The sequence below is a fragment of the Lichenostomus cassidix genome, chromosome 4, assembly GCF_008360975.1.
Source record: "Lichenostomus cassidix isolate B80296 chromosome 4, HeHo_3.0, whole genome shotgun sequence".
NCBI classification, from domain to species: Eukaryota; Metazoa; Chordata; class Aves; order Passeriformes; family Meliphagidae; genus Lichenostomus; species Lichenostomus cassidix.
In genome coordinates this window covers 16,624,516-16,630,273 of record NC_139484.1, presented here as the reverse complement: position 1 = coordinate 16,630,273, position 5,758 = coordinate 16,624,516, and the positions used below count along the sequence as shown (strand labels likewise).

At 42.4% G+C, this 5,758-nt stretch overlaps 1 long non-coding RNA gene across 1 annotated transcript; it reads right to left on the bottom strand.

The window, feature by feature from the left end:
- Positions 1 to 2,163: 2,163 nt before the first annotated feature.
- Positions 2,164 to 4,119, bottom strand: LOC146437939 (uncharacterized). Its single transcript, XR_014851996.1, has 3 exons — positions 4,044 to 4,119; positions 3,679 to 3,893; positions 2,164 to 2,326 (listed from the first exon to the last, which is right to left on the bottom strand). It is a non-coding gene; the product is annotated as an uncharacterized LOC146437939 (long non-coding RNA).
- Between the last annotated feature and the right edge of the window lie 1,639 nt (positions 4,120 to 5,758).

The following is a 5,758-nucleotide window of genomic DNA, read 5'->3' as shown; positions in this document are numbered from 1 at the left end:
CTAAGATTAATCAAAATTTTTAAATATTGCATGTTAATAAAATCTGGGTTTGATATTTGATATTGTGAATTTTGCTGACAATAAGACCTTTGCAAAAGACTTTTTTGTTAAAATCTCTTCAATTTCCCACAGAGATAGTTAGTATTTCAATGTTCACACAATGATGAAAAGAAAAAAGAAAATAAAATGCCTTCTTTGACTATCTCTACTACTTGCTGCAGGAAATCTTTAGTGGAGATCACATGAAGTTTGACTTGGAAAACAAAATGTCTCTACATGCTTTACCTATGCAATTAGAACCTTATCACTGCTGGGGTTTGCCTGGCTGATTTCAGAACTGGCCTCTTGATTGGCAATTTGCCTTTTACAAAAATACATTAGAAGACAATCTTGAAAAAAAGGCCTAAATTGATTCTTCTTTAATCTTTATCTAAACTGATTCCTAGGCTGTGGTTGGGTGATACTGGATGCCACAGCAGTGCAAATTGAGACCAACTAAATGAACTTAAACTGGATTGAGAGTTTACATGTGCTTCTGGCATTTTAAATCTGATTTACAATTGATAGTTCCTTCAAAATTAGACTTAATTCATTCCAGCTAAACTAGTTTAAAACTAAACAGCCTCACAGTGAGACACAATCCAAATGTTTAACCAAATGAATAAAATTATGCTTTAACCAGGCTGTTGGTCCATGATAGGTTTTTCTACGCACCAAAGATGGGTAGAGAGAATCTCAAAAAAGCTGGTTATGCAAATCATGAGGTACTTGGATTGTTTTTCTGACCCCTTTCAGTCTTTCATAGCACAGCCACCCTGCTGCCCTCTCTCAGCTAACCCTGTGCCAGTGACACCATTGGCCATTCACCCTCCTTTGGTGCAGCCAGGACAGAGCCAGACATCCCACTTTGACCAGATGAAATTCCAGCTGGTGGGTCTTCAGGGGCATTGGGAGAGGAATGAAATGGGTGATTTCGTATGCTGTTTCTATTGTATTTCAATTCCTTTATTCCAAAGAAAGTGAAGATATTTTGTGATGTCCTACATCACTGTGGGCAAATGAAATAGAAACAACAAGGATGTGTCTGATTGTAAAGTTCTAAAGGAAACTGTGGAGTGTTTCCAGTCATATTAGATTTAATCTAATCTAGCTTTTTTCTTTTGTTCTTTTTCCAAAAGCTAGCAGGCAATGTTCCTTTTTCATACTTTAAAGTGAAAATAAATCACTGCTGAAATACATAACACTTGCTAGCATTCACCTGCAGGAAGTCCACAACCCTGGTATTGACAAGCAATACAGTAAAGCATGGTATTGAAGATGAAAATAAGGCAATGGATGCTAAATAATCACAGATGCAATCTGCAAGAGGGGCTCCAGTATTTATGAATGAACACCCTGTTGCCAGCCTCCCATCTCTAGGCATAATCAGGGATAAAAAAAAGGACATATTATTTTTTAAACTTTTTTACTTTGTGAAGTATAGGGCTTAACCTTTTGCTCCACATCAGTGGCCTGCTATATTTTTGGCTTTGCACCAGAGTCTATTACAACAGAACAGGAACCTCTCAATCCTAAAGTCCACAGGGAAAAAGATCTTGGTTTGATCCCATTTTCCTTTTAATATTAATTGCATATTTGGTTTTTATAGGCAGGGGGCCAAAAAGCAAAAAAAAAGCCAGCTTCCACCATGGGCATGACTAGAGCCAAGCAGCAGAATTTAAGGCCATCTTGTTCTTAGTGTTTCTGGCACTGAAAATCCCTGTCTCTGGCTCAGTACTTCTCTTACCATCTTGGATGTGTTACTCTTGGATGTGTTGTGCATCTCAAAGTGCAGAATGAAACAAGAGTGTAGGTGCCTGCAGAGCTTATCTACACAAACATAGCAGTTTGTAAACACTGCAGTACACCCTCACTGCTCTTCTGCTGTCTCTTCCCCTTAACACTTCAGTGGCAGCAACTTCAGTCTCTGATTAAGAAATTGCAGTGAAGACTTGATCCACTTATTTTTTAACTTGAAAATGTTTGTTCTTACTCTTTGCATGTTCCAGCAAACATAACCACTGCACTCAAAAAGAGAGCAAGTCATTTTAAAGAGAACATGCAAGGAAAGGAAGCACATTTTCCTTTGGTTAGCTCTCAGCAAAAAAAAGGGATTTGGTTCCCAGCTGGGGACTGCATCAGTGGTATGATACAAACTGAGCCCAGCGATCAGTTCTTCACACTTCAGAAGGAGCTGGGCTTAAGTTCATAACTTGATGTGATCCCAGTTAGAGAAAGGAATCCTGACACAAGATAGCCCAGGACAGCAGACCATGAGGGTGGTAGGCTGAAGATGGGAATAAAACATATTGGTGGAATAAAATGGCTACAGCTCCTTTCCCCAGAACTGACCTGAGTCTCCCAGAGCCTGCTGCGATTGCTCCCAGGGCCTTGGTGAGAAGGAGAAGATGCCCTGCCATTGCCCCACTCAGTCTGGATTTACATCACACCAGAGAGATCTCTTTGCTCCCAGATCAGCTCACCAGGCAGGTCTGGGGACACTGTGCCTCAACCTGTGCCTTCAAAACAGGACCATTTGCAAAAAGCCTGAGTTCACCTTGGTGTGCCACAACCACAACTTCTAATGCAAGCAGGAACAAGCTAGTCCAGGGCTGTGTTTTTTCTTCTCAGCATATTTTGGGTATACTTATTACAGGATAAGCTCTTTTCGCTGCCACAAGCATTATAATAATTTAATCAGCAGTCATCTACTGAATGATTTCCTTCCCTCTACCAACACTATCATTCTTAGGTCCAAATTTGTTAGAAAAGCAATTAACCACAAGCTTCATTTAGCTAACTAAAATGAGATGAGAAGTTTATATTTGTTTGTATTTGTTACTGCAACAGTGGCACCAATTTCCCTTGTTTGTTATTGCAATGACTTAAAGGGAAGCAAACAAATTATTTTAAACATGTAATAAATACCTAGGGAACAATAACAATAATTACACTTCCAATGTCAAATAAGTTTTACTTACCCTTATCCTGTGTTTCACATTTTTAGGGTGTTTCCTTTTTTGAAGACTGCTTTTAAAATAAATGTTGGTAAGTGTTCCCTAGAAAATAATATGTGTGACAGCATTTTTTTTCTTCTGTGCATGAATGGCTTAGGGACAACTGTTTTCAGCTGTAAATGCAAATGTAAACCTAACCCAGTTTACAATTTGAATGTGTGTTATTTGCTCCAGCTGTTCTGTGTTTGCAAGGTGGGCTGACTCAATCCCCTCTATCAAATGACTGTTTAAATTCTCTGGTTGTCTGAAAAAAATGCTGAAAGGTGAAGAACAGAAGCTATTTCAAGATATACAAATACTGTTTTTCTCGTTAGATATGTAGGGAAACCACTGCCTGTCCAAAATTTTCACAGGGTTTTGAAAAAGAAAGGAAACAGAATAGGATTCTTGATGCCAGTGAGACTTCTGTCACCTGTGGGAGAGAGGACAGGGATCGTCTGGGGGATTGCTTCTGCAAATTCTGTGGAGCTACAGGTCTCTGCTTTTTCCTGGCCACTCAACCAGGGAAAAGTAAATTTTATTTTTGTGCCAAGAGAATGCTTGCTTAGGCCGAGCTCCCTTGCAGTACACAGTCAGGGAGCGAAGGCATTCCCAGTGGGAATTGGTGTCTCAGCAAACTTACATTTTGCAGGCTGAGAAATCCTGGGAGCAAAGTAGGCCAGAATGGTGGCAAATCAATCCTGGACCAGTGAGGCTCAACATAAAAGACACTTCCATGCTGGAGCCAGGAATGCAGTGGCAGGCTTTAAGGGAAGAGCATGAATTGCATGATGTTTCGGGGAGGGAGCAGTGTTCTTCCTGGCTGTGCTTGTCTGACATCCTCCGCTGTCAGATGATCTGTAAGGCCGCAATATGGCTATGTGGGAGCAGCGCCAAGGCCGGCAGAAGGGGTCTGAGACACAGAGCGTGGATCCTGCTCTGAACCTGCCCCAGCTTCCCTGAGCTTTGATTAATGCTCATCCCAAAGTGTCTCATCATTTTGTTTACCTTTTTGGCTTGGAGCTGCTAGTGTTGTTGCCACAGCACTGCACGTCTTGAGCTGAGCACACCTCCAGTTCCTCTAACATAGCAGTTGAATTATGTAGGTCTCAGTCACTGTGGCGAATTCGTCTTGGGGCACAGAGCCTGTTTATTTGAAATACTGCTGAATCTGTGCTCAGTCCACATTAGGGTTGCGCAACCAATAAAAAAAAAACATGCAAATTGCTCTAAATGCCAGTTTACTTGGAAATGTACATGAAATCTGGTTACATGCATTGTCAGATTGATAGGCTCTGCTGCAGGAAAGAAAAAACTTCCATTTTATGGCAGTGTTTTCTTATGTATCTACTGGGAGACCATTTCTTTGTTGCACAGTCTTTGCCAGCAGCCTTATGAAGCTCTGGCATTCCCAATGTTCTTCATCTTTCTGGTCAAGCAGGTGGACCAGCCAGGACTTGGGAGCATGAGTTCCTATTTCCAGCTCTGCACAGGCTGCAGAGGCACAACCTCACCCAGCTGCAGATGTAGCCAGAAGCACAGAGCTTCTGCAGCTCACATGTTGCCAGCAGGGTCTCATCTCGTTCAATTATCTCTCATTCTGCAGTGTGCACACACTTTGCCTACATTTCTGCAGTCCGGTTGCACAAAGGGTTGGCGTTTTACAGTGGCTTTGTGATGTGGGGATCAAGCTCCTCTGGGATACCATGATCTGCTTTAATGTATTTGAGGTCACTTTCAAGCAATGAGGACAAGCCACAGTTTGTCTCATCAATACAGGCAGGAGATGGAGCAGTTTAAAGGCTTTGAAGGCTGAACAAAATGAGTATAGAATCAGTTACCCCTTTCTGGTAGCTATTCTAATAAAAGGTAAAACATTACTGTCCTTGGCAAGCCTCTTTCCTAGCACTTAGAAACTTGACCCAAATAGCCTCAGAGTAGCCCATAACAAAATAAAAACAACCAAACCCCCTAATTTTAGGTAACAAGCAATGTTCCTTCATCGAACCCTTGCTTCAACAACAGCCAGCATTAAGGCAAGGAAGGCAATAGGATGAAGAGAAGTAAAAATTGTCTGCAGGAAGCCAGCCCATCATCTGAAGGGATGCTCCTTGCTTCCCTCCCCACAGCTTGTTTCTCCTCACAGCACACCGTATGGCTTAGCAGCTCTGCAAATGCTGAGACAAGTGTACTGGGGAGCAAAGAAATGTTTCCTTGTAGCCATGCCAGGCTGTCACTCCTCTGCCTCCCCCACTGTTAGGAGCTGCTAGACTCTCTCAGCCATCTGGTGCAGGATTTGAAATTTCCTGCTGCTAACCCTGGCCAGTGCTGGCATTGCTGTGCACTTGGTGTACGGAGATGAGACAGGTTTTGAAGTGTTTCTACAAAGCTGGAAAAGGAGTGGGAAGGTGTAAGCTGGAAACAAGACACACTGGAGATGGAGGCCCCAGCACACATTTCCCTTTTGTAGAGGATAAAGAAAAGGGCTTTGCCCTTAGACTTTAGCAGTCAGGGGACACAGCCGTGGGAGAATAAATTGTAGATGCCATGCTTCTCCTTATTCCCTGCTGGGGAATGCAAATGCAGACAGATTTCCAGAGAAGCACAAGGACTTGAAGCCCTTTGGATGAGGAAGGGTCTGAGAAGCCATCTGCCTCAGTTTCCTCTGCCAGCTCCTCACCATGGGATGCCACTCACGTGTGACAGTTGGGAAGCTAAAGAAA